This window comes from Orcinus orca, chromosome 10, assembly GCF_937001465.1.
Source record: "Orcinus orca chromosome 10, mOrcOrc1.1, whole genome shotgun sequence".
Classification (NCBI taxonomy): Eukaryota; Metazoa; Chordata; class Mammalia; order Artiodactyla; family Delphinidae; genus Orcinus; species Orcinus orca.
The window spans coordinates 28,864,176-28,880,591 of NC_064568.1; the positions used below are offsets into that span (position 1 = coordinate 28,864,176).

At 36.8% G+C, this 16,416-nt stretch overlaps 1 protein-coding gene and 1 non-coding gene across 16 annotated transcripts in view; both read left to right on the forward strand.

The window, feature by feature from the left end:
• The window catches only part of FHIT (fragile histidine triad diadenosine triphosphatase), a 1,448,428-nt gene that overhangs the window by 539,664 nt on the left and 892,348 nt on the right, over window positions 1-16,416 (forward strand). The window lies entirely within an intron of this gene.
• Window positions 7,027-7,133, forward strand: LOC117200724 (U6 spliceosomal RNA). Its single transcript, XR_004482386.1, has one exon. It is a non-coding gene; the product is annotated as a U6 spliceosomal RNA (small nuclear RNA).

Here is a 16,416-nt window from a genome sequence, read left to right on the forward strand (position 1 = left end):
GCAGTGGTTAAGAATCCGCCTGCCAATGCAGGGGACACGGGCTCGAGCCCTGGTCCGCGAAGATCCCACATGCTGTGGAGCAACTAAGCCTGTGCGCCACAACTACTGAGCCTGTGCTCTAGAGCCCGCGAGCCACAACTACTGAAGCCCATGCACCTAGAGCTCCGCAACAAGAGAAGCCACTGCAATGAGACGCCCATGCACCGTAACGAAGAGTAGCCCCTGCTCACTGCAACTAGAAAAAGCCTGCACAAAACGATGAAGACCCAACGCAGCCAAAAATTAAATAAATAAATTTTTAAAAATGCTTTGCTGTAATTTTCAAATCAGTGCAGTGAGCGGATCTTGTTTCCATAATCATAATGAACAGCTTTTTTTGGCCTCTTTCTAAAATGCCTAAGTTTTAATGAGGATTGTGGTGTTTTTCTTTCCCAACTGGACAGAATCATTTCCCTTTGTTCCTATATTGCCAGTTTCTGGCTATGCTTGAAATAGAGGGTGGAATTCTGTATGAAAGTGCTTAAAGGGGCTACAGGGCATAATCTAAGTCATACAGGAATTGTGAGGATTTAATGAGATAATGAATGAAAAGAGCGTAACACAGTTCCCAGCACAAGTCAGTATCTAATTATCATCGTTACTATCATTGACAGATTACTGCTGTATTTTTATGTTACAGAGGAAAGTTTTCACATGATTTTGTTTTTAGGACCCAAAACAGGTTTCTATATTACCAATAAGTACAAAAGTCCTAAAGATGGAAAACAATAAGTTATTTATTGTATCACTAATATGTCTGAGACTAAAAGAGTTTGGAGAAGAGTAGAAAAAACAAATGGTAAATCTTGTACTTAAAAAGAAAGAAGGGCTATCTAGCTCCATTACAGACAGCTGTCATGCACAGGCTGGAGCAACTCGTTTAGGTAGAATCAGGGACACTTGAAAACTGTAAGTCTTTTGCAAATTAGGATCATAATCTATTTACAGCCCCCCGCCCCCCCATGCTGGGCTTTCTTGTGGATAACTGATTCCATGTGTGCAACTTGCAGCAGGAAGGGCAGGATAAGGGCCTGGAAATTGTTAAACTCTAGATTGGATGGTACTTTGGAGACCTCCTTACAGGAAAATCTGTCAGTTACATGGCCAAGCAAGTTGCAAGGCTAATACTTGCTAATTTTGCATTCCATTGAATGATATATAATACACCTCGTGATTCTGCAGTAAATATTTCATTCCTCTTTTCTGCCCAATAGATTGGCTTCATGCAGTTGCTAGATGAAAATAGAATTGTGTTGCAAAACAGATAAATGATTTAGCAAATATGATTTTATATGCCAAAAAAGGTACACTAGCAGCTTTTATGATGAGTGTCCTTGAAGGGAAATATGGTGATTTTGCATCTGATTTAGGTCTTCTCTAAACAACAACAATAACAAAAAAGTCAAAAACAAGCCTAAGACAGTTTTATCTGTTTGGGTGGTATTAATGGGTTCTTGTTGGGAGATCTGTGATAGTGATGCCTCCTGGTAATTTCTTGTGTGTGAAGGGTACAGGTAGGAATTTATAGGGATGGTTATGATCCAAACTTATTTGGTCTCCAAAGCATGTCCAGCAGAGGTTGTAGGCCTTTTCTCATCTTTCCTGGCATGTATATAACTGCAGATAGCAGCCATGCTAAGTTGTTGGGTAACTCATTTTGGTTACCTTCTTTAGGTGACACATTAGACATTTTTGCCTATCTTGAGTCCTCCATTCTGTCTATTATGGTAGACTGTAAGCTCCATAATGAAACTGTTTCTACCTTGTTCACCTCCGTACCCTAGCCTGGTAGCACTCCAAAAAAACATGTCGAATAAGTAGAAAGAATGAACCTAGTGGTTGTCTTATCCATCCATCCATTCATCCATCTATCCTTCCATCATTTCTCAAGATTGCTGTTTTCTTAAGGTTTCTGTTGACACAAAGTGTCAGCCTTTGTTTCTTTGCTTTGGAAAGTGATCATTTAAATTCTCCACCCCTGAGAGATTGTCAAATACACATGGGCAAAATAAACGTGGTCAAATGCACATTGTAAAATTAAACTTGAGGTGAAGCTATAATTTATTAATGTGCAGAGTGATTGATAAACTTAAGAAAAGAAATTGTACCACTTTGGTCAGCTAGATATACAAACCATTTGGAAACCTCAGCAAAACTGAAAGGGAGCATCTGATGCCTCTAATCTACCTCTCCCTGCTCCCCATCCTTAGCTGCTATTCACACTTGCTTTTCTTAAACATATATATTGTGACAAGTTGGGAGCTACCTTCTCTTTTCTGAGGTGATCTTTGAAGAATAATGTACTTAACTGCAGCCTATTTAGATTGTTTATCCGTATTTAAATCCTTAGCTAGGTATTGTGTTTTGCCTTTAAGATAAAATCAATAATAAAAAGTTGAAAAGCAGCAGAGTAATCCTTGAACTTTCCTCAGCAACTATCCTCCCCTACTTCCAAAAAGGAACACTGCTTAATCTTAACTTTTTTGAATTTTTTTTCTCAGAGTTCATTTAGCTCTGGGTTCACCTTTATTCAAATGTATAGAAGCTAAAAATGGTACAAAGAAAGTTTATTCTAATCCAGACGCATTTGGGAGCCAGTGTCATTACTAAATGCTGTTGGTCTTGATAAGCTCTTTGATGAGCTGAGATCAGCTTCTATCACAGAGACAGATGTAGTTCATTGTACAATAGTGTAAAGGCTATGTAAATAGTTGCTGGTGTGCAACAAATTCAACTGTTGCTGTTTGGAATTTCTGGATTTCTTTTTTTTTTTTTTGATCCATGGTTGATTGAATCCTCAGATACAGAACCTGTGGATACAGAGGGCCGATTGTATAGGGTACAACCAATACGTAATTACCTCCAGGAAAGGGCTAGCTGTGGTGATGCTGCTGGAAGCCGGTGGGTTAGACCAACTGAAATGTTTATGTAACCTCCAGATCTCATTGTAAAATTCATCCTACCCAATTGATCTTCAGAGCTTTGAAAAGAAAAATTGTGGAGTAATTTGAGCTTCCCCTGTCTCCTCATCTGACCTCCTCTGTTCCTGGAGCAGAGACATTAGATGTCAATCAGAGATCCAAGAACATGAGGAAAGGAGTGAGAAAAGGAAGGCTGGGTAATTCACTTGATAAGTATTATCCATCATTCATGTGTACTGTAGAGCAGTGGGTAGTTGGGGAAATAGGATCATTTGTAAAGTTCAGGTATTGGAGATGGTAGTGAAGAAAGATATTAAAGCATTATAGTTTTCAAAGGCAGTGATTGTAGAGAATTAAGGACTTCTGCTGTTAGCTGCAATTAAGTATCTGGTGCCAGTCTTGACCTCCTTTCACGAAGAGCTATAAAATTAGATAAGATGTATGAGGCAACTATTTCCAGGAATTGGCTAACAGGCAATGCAGGACTTTGGTCTTTGAGAGAAGGTAACACTTGAAGTAGGCCTTGGATTCACCTTGGTTTTCTGCCTAGGGGTCCATTCACTGGACCAGAGAGTAAGCCTTATTCTTTCTTATTAAGAATACATTCAAGTTGGAAGAATTACAGTCTCCCTCACACCATACCCTAAAATTAATTCCAGCTGGATTAAGGAAATAAATGTATAAAATCAATCATTAGAAAGCTAGAAGAGAAATGAGCATTTATCCCAACTACAGTGAGAGAGAACCTTATAAACTTAAAGACAAAAAGAAAAGATCACAAAAGAAAAGAGTTGTGGAGTTGACTCCATTAAAAGTAAACTTCTGTTTGTCAAAAACCAAAAACCAAAATGGAGATACACATGTGCAGCAAACATGAGGTATGAGTGCCTAGGGATCTTAAAAGACCAAGAGCTCATACCAATTGATAACAATGCATGATTCCAGTAGTTAAATGGGAGGTCAGACATCCAATTTTTTTCCATCCTAAAGCCTTTATTTTTAATTCTTTTCCGCTCAGTGGGAGAACTCAGTTGCCCAAGGTCTCTTCCAGCTTGCTGTTTCATCACTCCTACTTCTGAGCCTTAGCAGGGACCTGGCCTTACATTCCATTGCATTCCCTGCCTGGGGCCCTCTATCTCTTACATGCAATCTTTAGTGATGTTTCTGTGAGCTCTAAAAATTTGGGGTTTCCCAGCAACATTGTTCTGTGGCATTTGTTATCAGGTATCAGTGTTGCATACTCATCTTTTATTGGAGATGTAGTAGTTTCATTTCTAGAAAGAAAATGTGACATGTTCCCCCTTTTGACTTACTACCTTCTCTGAAAAATTGGGTGCTTGAGGTGTGTGTGTGTGTGTGTGGGTGGGTGTGGGTGGGTGTGGGTGTGTGTTCAGGGTATAGGCTTGAGGGGAGTAATAAAGGAAGTGATGGTGGGGAGGTCTACCCCAGCATTACCACATTTTCTGATCTGCTGGAAGCAGAAAAATGAGTGTGATGACCTGAGGGAGCTGATGACTAAGTCAGCATATGTTCTTAGGCACGTTTCAGTAAATCACACTGAGTTAGATTCTCCCTGTTACTCCTGTGTCCATTTACAGGGGTGGGCACTTAACATGTAGGTCTACTCCACTGTAGAGCCCCAAAGAAAATATACATAAGCATTCATTCATTCATTTATTCATCCATAGGGAGAACCCACTATGTTCAAGGCACTGTAAAATATACAAAGAGAAATTCTCAAGAAGTTTCAAATCTTAGAATCTGTGGATGTACACAAATAAGTATAAGGTCAAAAAGGGTTAAGGGTCATAAGAGACTTGAATGGAAACATACAATTAAAAATATAGTAAGCAGAGATTCCAGCCCAGCAAAGATGATGTAAACCCATTTTTCCTGCTCCTCCTCCTCTAGAAATGAAGCAAGAGGCAACCAAATGAGAGTTCTGAAAGGTGGTAAGAAAAAGGTGAGCTGGTTTGAGACGCCAGGGCTAGAGGAACAGCATAGTAGCAGAGTGTCTAGAGTCCTCCCTCCCAAGAGAAGAAGCCACCCAGACCAGGTGTTTCCTAACTCATAACCCAATGACAGGGGGAAGCCTAGGGAGGTTGATTTTTTTTCCTGATTGAATGGGAGTATTGCTGGCAACATCAGAGAAGTCTGATCCCTCCAATAAGGGAAATGAGAACCAGAGAAAAGAAATAGAAAACAAGTAATATGATAATAGACTGAGGTGCTAACTTATCAATAATGATCTTAAATGTAAATCATCTAAATCATTCATTGAAAGATAAAGAGTGACAGAGTGGATAAAAGAACTCAGTCCAACTATATGCTGCTTATGAGGAACTCACTTCAAAGTCAATGATTAGGTAAGTTGAAAGAAAAAGGATAGAAAAAAGTATACCATACAATTATTAATTTTCAAAAAGCAGGAGAGACTATATTAATATGTGATAAAAGTAGACTTCAGAGCAAAGAAAATATCAGAGACAAACAGAGATATTATGTAATGATGAAAGCATCAACCCACCCAGAAAACTTAATGATTCTAAATATATACACACCAAACAATAGAGCCTTAAAGTACATGGGGAAAAAACAAACAAAAACAAACAACCCAACTAACAGAGTTGAAGGAGAAAGAGAGAAATTGACAACTGTAGTTAGAGACTCCAGTGCCCCATCTCAACAATAGATAGATCTACTATGCAGAAAATCAGCAAGAATATAGAAGATCTGAGCATCACAATTGGCTAATAGTATCTAATTGACATATATAGAACACTCCATCCAATAATAGCAGAATACACATTTTTTTCAAGCACTCGTGCATCATTCACCAAAATATACCTTGTCTTGGGTCACAAAAAACCCTTTAAGTTTTAAAAATTGAAATCATGCAGAATGTGTTCTCTGACTATAATAAAATCTAACTAGAAATCAATTACAAGAAGATCACAGAAAAAGTTCTAAACATAGATCAAAGAGTAACTCTTAAAGGAAATTAAAAAATACATAGAACTGAATGAAAATGAAAATACAATATATCAAAATATGTAAGCTGCAGCTAAAGCAGTGCTGAGATGGATATTTATACCACTAAATATGATATTAGAATTGAGGAAAGTCCTCAAATTAATAACCTAAGTTCCTACCTCAAGTATAAAAAAGAAAGAAAAATAAACCAATAGCAAGCAGACAGAAAGACATAATAAAGGTAAAAGCAGAAATCAATAAAATTTAAAACAGGAAAAATATAAAGTCAATGAAGCAAAAAGTTGGGTATTCTAAAAATTGATAAAATTGATAAATGATTAGCAAGGCTGACAATAACAAAATTGCCAACATTAGAAATGAAATAGGGGATATAAATACAGATCCTACAATCATTAAAAAGTAAATAAGGGTACACTGTGAGCAATTTCATATTCACATAGTCAGCTACTTAGAAGAAAGGGATCAATTTTTCAAAAATTATAAACCACCTAAATTCAGCCAGGATGAAATGGACAGCTTGAGTAACGATTAAAGAAGTTGAGTTAGTACTTAAAATTTTCCCCCCAAGAACTCCTCAGGACCACACAGTTTCACTGGAGAAGTCTACCAAATGTTTAGAAAAGAATTAATACCAATTTTACATAATCTCTTTCAGAAAATAGAAGAGGTAGGAACACTTCCCAACTCATTTTATGAGCCTAGTAAAAGACCACAAAAAGGAAGGAAGGGAGGGAGGGAGGGAGGAAGAAAGACTATTCCAGTCCAATATCTCTTGTGAACTTTGACACAGAAATACTCAACAAAATATTAGCAAATCAAGTACAACAATGTGCAAAAGAATTATGTACCATGACCAAAGGGGATTTAATACAGGTATGCAAGGATGTTTGAGTACTTTAAAATGAATCAATGTAATCTACCATATCAATAAGCTAAAGAAGAAAAATGATATGATCATATCAATTAACCCAGAACAAGCATTTGACAAAATCCAGCGTCCATTTATAATAAAAATTGTTGGCAGTTTAGGAATAGAGTTGAATTACCTCAACTTGATAAAGAGAATCCCTGAGTGCTTGCTTCAGCAGCACATATGCTAAAATTGGAATGATACAGAGAAGATTAGCATTGCCCCTGCCCAAGGATGACATACAAATTTGTGAAGCATTCCATATTTTTATCTTTTTTGACTCCCTTCCTAGAGTAATGAAAATAAAAGCAAAAATAAACAAATGAGACCTAATTAAACTTAAAAGCTTTTACACATCAAAGGAAACCATAAGCAAGACGAAGAGACAGTCCTCAGAATGGGAGAAAATATTTACAAATGAGGCAAGTGACAAAATATTAATCTCCAAAATATATGAACAGCTCATGCAGCTCAATATCAAAAAAACAACCCAATCCAAAAATGGGCAGAAGACCTAAATAAACATTTCTGCAAAGAAGACATACAGATGGCCAAGAGGCACATGAAAAGATGCTCAACATCACTAATTATTAGAGAAATGCAAATCAAGATTACAATGAGGTATATCACCTCACACCGGTCAGAATGGCTATCATCAAAAAAATCTACAAACCACAAATGCTGGAGAGGGTGTGGAGAAAAGGGAACCCTCTAGCACTGTTGGTGGGAGTGTAAATCGATACAGCCACTATGGAGAACAGTATGGAAGTTCCTTAAAAAACTAAAAATAGAACTACCATATGACCCAGCAATCCCACTCCTGGACATATACTGAGAGAAAACCATAATTCAAAAGGACACATGTACCACAGTGTTCACTGGAGCACTATTTACAATAGCCAGGACATGGAAACAACCTAAATGTCCATAAACAGATGAATGGATAAAGAAGATGTGGCACATATATACAATGGAATATTACTCACCCATGAAAGGGAACGAAATTGGGTCATTTGTAGAGACGTGGATGGACCTAGAGATTGTCATACAGACTGAAGTAAGTTAGAAAGAGAAAAACTAATATCATATATTAATGCATGTGTGTGGAATCTAGAAAAATGGTATAGATGATCTTATTGACAAAGCAGAGATAGAGACACAGATGTAGAGAACAAATGTATGGATACTGGGGGTGGGGGTGGGTGAGATGAATTGGGAGACTGGGATTGACATATATACACTGTTTATACTATGTATAAAATAGATAACTAATGAGAACATACTGTATAGCACAGGGAACTCTACTCAATGCTCTGTGGTAACCTAAATGAGAAGGAAATCCAAAAAAGAGGGGATATATGTATATGTATAGCTGATTTACTTTGCTGTACAGCAGAAACTGACACAACATTGTAAACCAACTATACTCCAATAAAAATTAATTTAAAAAAAAAAAGAATCCCTGATATTGGGAACAACGCATGGATGTTCACTCTCATTACTTCTATTCAATATGGTACTGGAAGTTCTAGCCACTGTAATACAGCAAGAAAAAGGAATAGGTGGCATGCAGATTGGAAAGGAATAAAATAAAACTAGCTCTATTTGTAGATGACAGGATTTTCTACCTAGAAAACCCTAGGAATCTACAACAACAACAAAAATCTCCCATAACTAATAAGTGAGTTCAGCAATTAATTAATCCACAAAATTAATTGTATTTCTATGTGCTAACAAGGAACATGCAGAAACCAAAATTTTAAACTCAATACCATTTACAACTGTTCCAAAGAAAATGAAATACTAGATATACACTTAACAAAATGCATACAGGATTTGTATGCTGAAAATTACAAAATACTGATAAAAGAAGTCAAAGAAGACCTTCCAATAAATGTTGGAAGTCTCAACATAGTACAGACGCAAGTCCTCCCCAACTTGATCTAAGGTTGAATGCAATTCCTAACAAAATTCCAGCCAGCTTATTCTAAAACTTATATGTAAAGACACAGGCCCTATAATAGTTAAAACAATCATAGCATAGAATAATAAAGTATGGGACTTCCCTGGTGGTGCAGTGGTTAAGAATCTGCCTGCCAATGCAGGGGACACGGGTTCTATCCCTGGTCCAGGAAGATCCCACATGCCATGGAGCAACTAAGCCCATGTGCCACAGCTACTGAGCCTGCACTCTAGAGCCCACGAGCCACAACTACTGAAGCCTTCGCACCTAAGCCCGTGTTCTGCAACAAGAGAAGCCACCACAATGAGAAGCCTGCTCACAGCAAAGAAGACACAATACAGCCATAAATAAATAAATAGATAAATATGTTTTTAAAAAATAATAAAGTAGGGGGGAATCACTCTATCTAATACTAAAGCTAACTATATAGCCATAGTAATCAAGCCAATGTGGCATCTGGCAGGGGATGGAATGGAACAGAACGGAGGACCCAGGAATAGATCCACACACATGCTCAGATGATTTTTGACAAAGGAGCAAAAGCAATTCAATGAAGGAACCCCAGCCTTTTAACAAATGGTATTGGAGCATTAGACATCCATCGGCAAAAAAATAACTTTGATCTAAACCTCATACCTTATACAAAAATTAACTCAAAATGGATTACAGACTTACATAAAGTGTAAAATTATAAAAATTTTAGAAAAAATAAACATAAGAGAAATTTCTTGGGATCTGAGTTTAAGCAAAGAATTCTTAGACTTCACACCAAAAGCATAAATCCATAAAAGGAACAATAGATAGATTGGACCTCAACAAAATTAAAATTTTTCTCTGTGAAAGCCATGTAAGGAGAATGAAAAGACAGTCTGTAGGCTAGAAGAAAATATTTACAAACTACATATTCCACAGAGGACTAGTATCTAGTATATGTAAAGAACTCCTAAAAGTCAACATTAAAAAAGCAAGCAATCCTATTAGAAAATGGGCACAAGTCATGAACAGACATTTCACTGGGGAAGATGTACAGATGGCAAATAAGCACACTAAAAGATATTCCACATCACTAGCCATCAGAGAAATGCAAATCAAAACCATAATGAGCTATCATTTCACATCTATCAGAATGGCTAAAATAAAAACTAATGACAACACCAAATATTGGTGAGGATGCAGAGAAACTGTTCACTCATACTTTGTTAGTGGGGATGTAAAATGGTACAGCCACTCTGGGAAACAAATCTGGCAGGTTTTTACAAAACTAAACATACAACTACCATATGACCCAGCAATTGCACTCTTGAGCATTTATCTCAGAGAAATGAAAATTCATGTTCACATAAAAACTGGTACATAAATATTCATAACAGCTTCATTCATAGTAGCCAAAATCTGGAAGTAGCCCAGATGTTTTTAACAGATGAGTGGTTAAATAAACTGTGGTACCCATGGAGTTCTACTCAGCAATCAAAAGGAACGAACTATTAATACAATCAACAACTTGGGTGATTCTCCAGAGTCGTGTTGCATGAAAAAAGCCAATCCCAATAAATTATATATTTTATTTTTTAGGGTTTCTTGTTTTTCAATTTTTTAAAAATTGAAGTACAGTTGATTTACAATGTTGTGTTAGTTTCTGGTGTTACAGAAAAGTGATTCAGCTATATATGTGTGTATATATATATATATTCTTTTTCATATTCTTTTAAATTTATAAGTTATTTCAAGATATTGAATATAGTTTCCTGTGCTATACAGTAGGACCTATTTTATCTATTTTTATATATAGTAGTTTGTATCTGCTAATCCCAAACTCCTAATTTATCCCTCCTCTCTTTCCCCATTAGTAACCATAAGTTTGTTTTCTATGTCTGTGAGTCTGTTTCTGTTTTGTAAATAAGTTCATTTGTATCATATTTTAGATTCCACATATAAGTGATAAGATTACATAGTTTTTGATTCCATTTAAGTGACATTTTTGAAATGACAAAATGGAGGACAGATTAGTGATTGCCAGAGCTTAGGGATGGAGGTGAGGGAGGGCCGGGTGAAAGGTGGGTGAGGTAATAAAGGCACAACATGAAGGATCCTTGTGGTGATAAAACTGCTCAGTATCTTGACCTTGGAGGTGGATACACAAACCTGCACAGATTATAAAATTGTATTGAACTTAATACATACACAAACACACACACACATATACTGAAATGAGTACAAGTAAAACTGGGATTTGGGGGAATTCTGAATAAGATTGGTGTATTGTATTAATGTCAAATCCTAGTTGTGCTATTATACTATGGTTTTTCAAAGTGGAGGAAACTGGATAAAATATACACAGGATCTCTTTGTATTATTTCTTACAACTGCATGTGAACCTGCAATTATCTCAACCATGATTTCAATTAAAATTATGTATATAAAACTCTTTTTAAAAATTATAAATATATATACCATAGTAAGTGCTTTTTGAGCACTTACTATGTGTCATGCACTGTTCTGATGACTTTATATCATTAATAACTCCATTTAATCCCCAAACAGCAATATTATCCCCATTTTCCAATGAGGAAACCAAGACACAGTGAGATTAAACAACCAGTCCAAGGTCACAAGCCTAGTCAGTGGCAGAATCTGTATTAGAACCCAAGAATTTTTAGTTCCAGTATCCACAACCCTAATAGGTTATTTTTTCTCTTTACCTAGAGATTAGTTATAGCTGAGGTCATTAGGAAGGACTTTATGGAGAAAATGACATTTTAAGCTTCCTTAGAGGGGAAATGGTCTGATGTATATATTGCATTAATTGTACTGTCAACAGGAGGAACTTAATATGTATTTGTTGAATCAATACCTTCTTTTTTTTTTTTTTGGAATACCTTCTTTAAACCACTAGTTGATTCCTTCAGTTACTGATTGTCTGTCAGGAGCCCAGGGTTTGCAAAATGAGAAAACACGGGACCCAGGGCAATGAGCTCATTTTGTCTTCTCTAGGCAGTTCTATTCTATGTTGTGTGGAGATAACACACTGCAGAACTTTCAGCAACACTTAGAATGTCCCCCAGATATCAGTATTGCCCCCCAATTACTGGGACATTGAAAAAAGCACCCTCCCCCACTCCATTTCCTAGTTCCCCCTGAGGATCCCGGTGGAGAACCAGTATACTTAGTCTCTGGTTATCAAAGCTCAGAGAATTCCTACAGCAGAACTGCGGGATTCACATGATTCAATAGGGACATTACATCTACCCCCTTGGCATGGCTCTGTGCATGTGATAGAAAGAAATAGAGCTTCCTTGACTTCACAGTGGCTCTAAGTTTGAATCTGAATTGATCTAAAGTGTTCATTTTGTTTCTTTCTTTTTCTTTTTTTTTTTTCTGGTTGTTATTTTTGATGGGCATAAAGAAATTTCCCCTTTCAGAGAAATGCTGCTGAGTACATACCGTATAGCATACCCCAAACCAAGCTCTTTCAACCTCAATAGAAGAAAAACATCTGAAAGGGAAACATATTAATGGATCATTTTTGTAAACATGAAAAATCTCTTGGAAGGGCAATTTTCTCTTGTTGACTGGCAGAAAAATAGCAGTGTTAATTATGTTGCCTTGTTAAATCTGAAAGAATGTAGTGAACATTGGGAACTATTCTAATTGCATTTGTGGAAAGACATCTAAGGGTCAGAAGCCATCTCTATCGGAGAAATGCCGAGGCAGCTGTGTCCCTTCAGAGCCACTGGGTCTGAATGTGCTCAGGGGAAATAGTTGTGAGCTTGAGTCCATGGACTTTTGGGCAAAACTCATGGAGAAGTGAGGGTAGGGAAAGGCAGAATTTCTACTTCAGATTCTGAGCACTGGCTGTTTCTTTCCTCTTCCCATGGATAGAAGGGAAGGAGGTAAATTTGAACAGAATCGCAGAGGTACATGCATTCATTTGGGTGCCGATGTCTCCACGCTTGGCTTGGCCCATGTTGGCAGAGAAGCTTTCTAGCCATCAAAATGGGGAGAAAAAATCTTGCCCCCGGTAATACAGTTCTTTCAAAACAGCCCAAAGTGTGAGGTTGAAATAGAAAAACAAAAACCAAATGATGAGTTGCATAAAAAATGGAAATAGTTTGTTGCTTTCCTATAAACCTGGTTCCAGGATAGAAATTTTGGAGAGCCCTAGAATGTAGAAGAATGCTGTTGGAGGTAAAAACAGGAGTTCAGAGGCCCAGCTTTTATACCCTGTTTGAATTTCAGATGAGATAAAACCAGCAGCTCTGCTAAGTTGCAGTACAAAAGCTTACATGGCTTCTGGAGAAAAGCAATTTATTTTAGATTTTAGTACAGCAGCTATCGTTTAAATTGCTAGCGAATGTAACTGAACTCAGAACCAGCCTTCTCTGTGAACACAAGGTGCAGTAATGTTACCCAGGCTGTGGGTAACATTACTGCACCATCATCGAGTCACTAGTATATTGCCAACCTTCCCACAACTAACCCATTCAAAAAAACATTCTGGGAAATGTACCTAGTTGGGTATTCAAATGTGCACTTGCTGTACATTTTGAGAGATATTAATATGAAACAGCCAGGAGGCAGCAATCTTGAGGAAATTAGAAATTAGAGAACATGCAATTAGCACTAGGGAACCTTTTCAATTTTCATCTTTATTTAAGGTCATGAAGGGGCTTGTGGGGTGGGGGAAGGAGGAGGTGTGTGCAGGGAGAATCCAGGAGAGAGAAAAGAGTCCCTCTTGATACTGGAAAATCTTTGATTTGGTAATGAAGGGGATGTGCTTACCCTCCAAACCCCAGAATGTCATCCTGTCATTACGTCCTAATGAGTGCTTAATTTTTCTGTTGGGAAAAAAATGTGTCTCTTTTCCATACACTGCATTTGCTCCCTCCTTTTTATAAATAAATTTATAAATAAATCCAGTTATACAAAATTCACTATTCCTCCAGAGTTATCCAGAGACTCAGAAGACAACATTTCATCCAGGCTCAATTTTTATTTTTGTTTTTAGTAAAAGAGCTTGTCACAGTGCACTTGCTCCTTTCATAACTTTCTTTTTTGTTTTGTTTTTATGAAAGCAATAACCAGCACATGGCTTACAAATAAAATAGTTTAGAAACACACATGAAAATGAACAGTTCCCAACACTAACTACCCTTTCCCCTTCTTATTCCCCTCCCTAAATGCTGTAAGCCATTCCTGGCGTTATCTCCATATTGCCAATTAATTTTTTAAATCAATTTTACATGTTATATACTGATTTTCTTCTAAGAAAGAGAATTTATCTATCACATTTTCCCACTAACAACATGATGTTATTCTCCACTTCCATTGGTCTTGCCACTTCTTTTTTATAATTTTTTAAAATTAATTTATTTTTTAATTGAAGTGTAGTTGACATACAATATTATATAAGTTACAGGTGTACAGTATAGTGATTCACAATTTTTAAAGGTTATACTCCATTTATAGTTATTATAGAATATTGGCTATCTTCCCCGTGTTGTACAATATATCCTTGTAGCTTATTTTATACATAATAGTTTGTACCTCTTATTTCCTACCCCTATATTGCCCCTCCCCCTTCTCTCTCCACACTGGTAACCACTATTTGTTCTCTGTATCTGTGTCTCCTCCTTTTTTTGTTATATTTATTAGTTTGTTTTATTTTTTAGATTCCACATATAAGTGATATCATACAGTATTTGTCTTTCTCTGTCAGACTTATTTCACTTAGCATAATGCACTCCAAGTTCATTCCATTGTGTGTGTGTGTGTGTGTGTGTGTGAGAATCATATCTTCTTTATCCGTTCATCTGTTGATGGACACTTAGGTTGCTTCCGTATCTTTGGTCTTGCCACTTCTAAATCACATTTAAATCTCTCTTTACTGGTCTATCAATCTAGTCAGCATCTCTTACCTCCTTACCATAGCTGAGATATGAGCATTCATACCCCTTTCTCCACTATCCTTTTCCCTCTTCCACTTTCAGTTCTCATTCAGTTGTACCATTATTTTTGCATTGTCAAGTTTAATTTACATTTTCTCTGTCACCAGAGATGTCTTTCTTTGTGATTTTTCCAAAGTTGACTATAATGAAAAAGATTTGCATCATCAGGACTTTGCTAAATTATTATTTTTTTTAATAAATTTATTTATTTATTCTTGGCTCTGTTGGGTCTTTGTTGCAGGGATCAAACTCGTGTCCCCTACATTGGCAGGCAGATTCGTAGCCACTGCACCACCAGGGAATCCCTTTGCTAAATTATTTACCGCAGACCCAAGTGGTTTCTATGGTTTCACTGTCACAACTCCTGTGATACACAAAGGAGACTGTGTCTAGAATCAGGTTCAAATGGATTCTCTTCCTTTGTCATTTTGTCAGAATCATGCCATCTTTCAGTGTGTGTAATATATATTTTAAGTCTTTCTTATAAAGTTATCTGTGCTTGATTTTATTGGAGTTTCTGATGTCCTCTTGCCTTTCCTGAGTGTGTGCCTCCATCATATCTTCAGGTTTTCCAAAACTCATGTTTGCACTTTCTCTTCTATTGGTTCTCCCTCTTTCTCATTAGATCTCCATTTTGCTCTCATTTAGACAGGTTGTTTTCTAGACCTGCTGGATAGAATTAGCCTGAGATTCCCATATTGCTCTCCAGAGTTGGATTTACCATTTGCTGGATCCAGTGGGCTTTCTCTCTTCGACTTACCTCCAAATTTTGCTAGTAACTTTCCAAGAAAGAGTGAATGGGAGGTAAACTGAGTCCTTGCAAGCTTGCAGTTTTTCATTTTTCCCTCAAACATGATTGATAGTTTGGGAATAGGACTTTTGTATCGAAAATCATTTTCACTGCTGTCTTTTAGCATCCAACACTGCTGCTGATGAATCTGATGTTACTCTGATCCTTCCTTTTCTGTAGGCTACCTTTTTAGGGGGAGGGTCTTTTTAGGAGGCTATTACGAATTTCTCTTTAACCTCAGTTTTCTAACATTTCACAGTTCATTCTCCTTGACACTGAGTAGATTCCTATACTTCGAAGATTCATGTGTCCCCTTAGCTCTGGGAAATTTTCTTATATAATTTATTTGATAATTTCCTCCCCTCCAGTTTTGTTTTTCTCATTCTGAAACTTCTATTAGTCCACATGTAGATCTCCTGGATCAATCATCTATATATCTTATTTTTTCTCACATACTGTACATTTAGTATATAGTCTAGGAGATTTCTCAAGTTTGCCATTAAGCTGTCTATTGAATTTTTTATTTAAGTAATCATGTAATTCCCAAGGGATCTTTTTTTTTTATCTCATTATTCCTTTTAGATATAACTCTTCTTTTGTCTTGTAGTTACCAAATATCCTCAAGTGATTCTCGAGGGTATCAAATAGGTTTTCTTTTTTAAGTTTGTATCTTTTCCCTAAATTGTCTTATTTGCATGGTGTCGTGTTTTCTGCTATTTTGCTTACTCACTTTATTTTGTGTGCTGGCCTTTCTTGGTGTATTGGATTTCCAGTGATCTATGGTTATATGTAAAAGAATGAGGTAATAGAAGGGCTGTTTGCAAGCCCTTCAACAGGTGGATTGATCTTGTAAA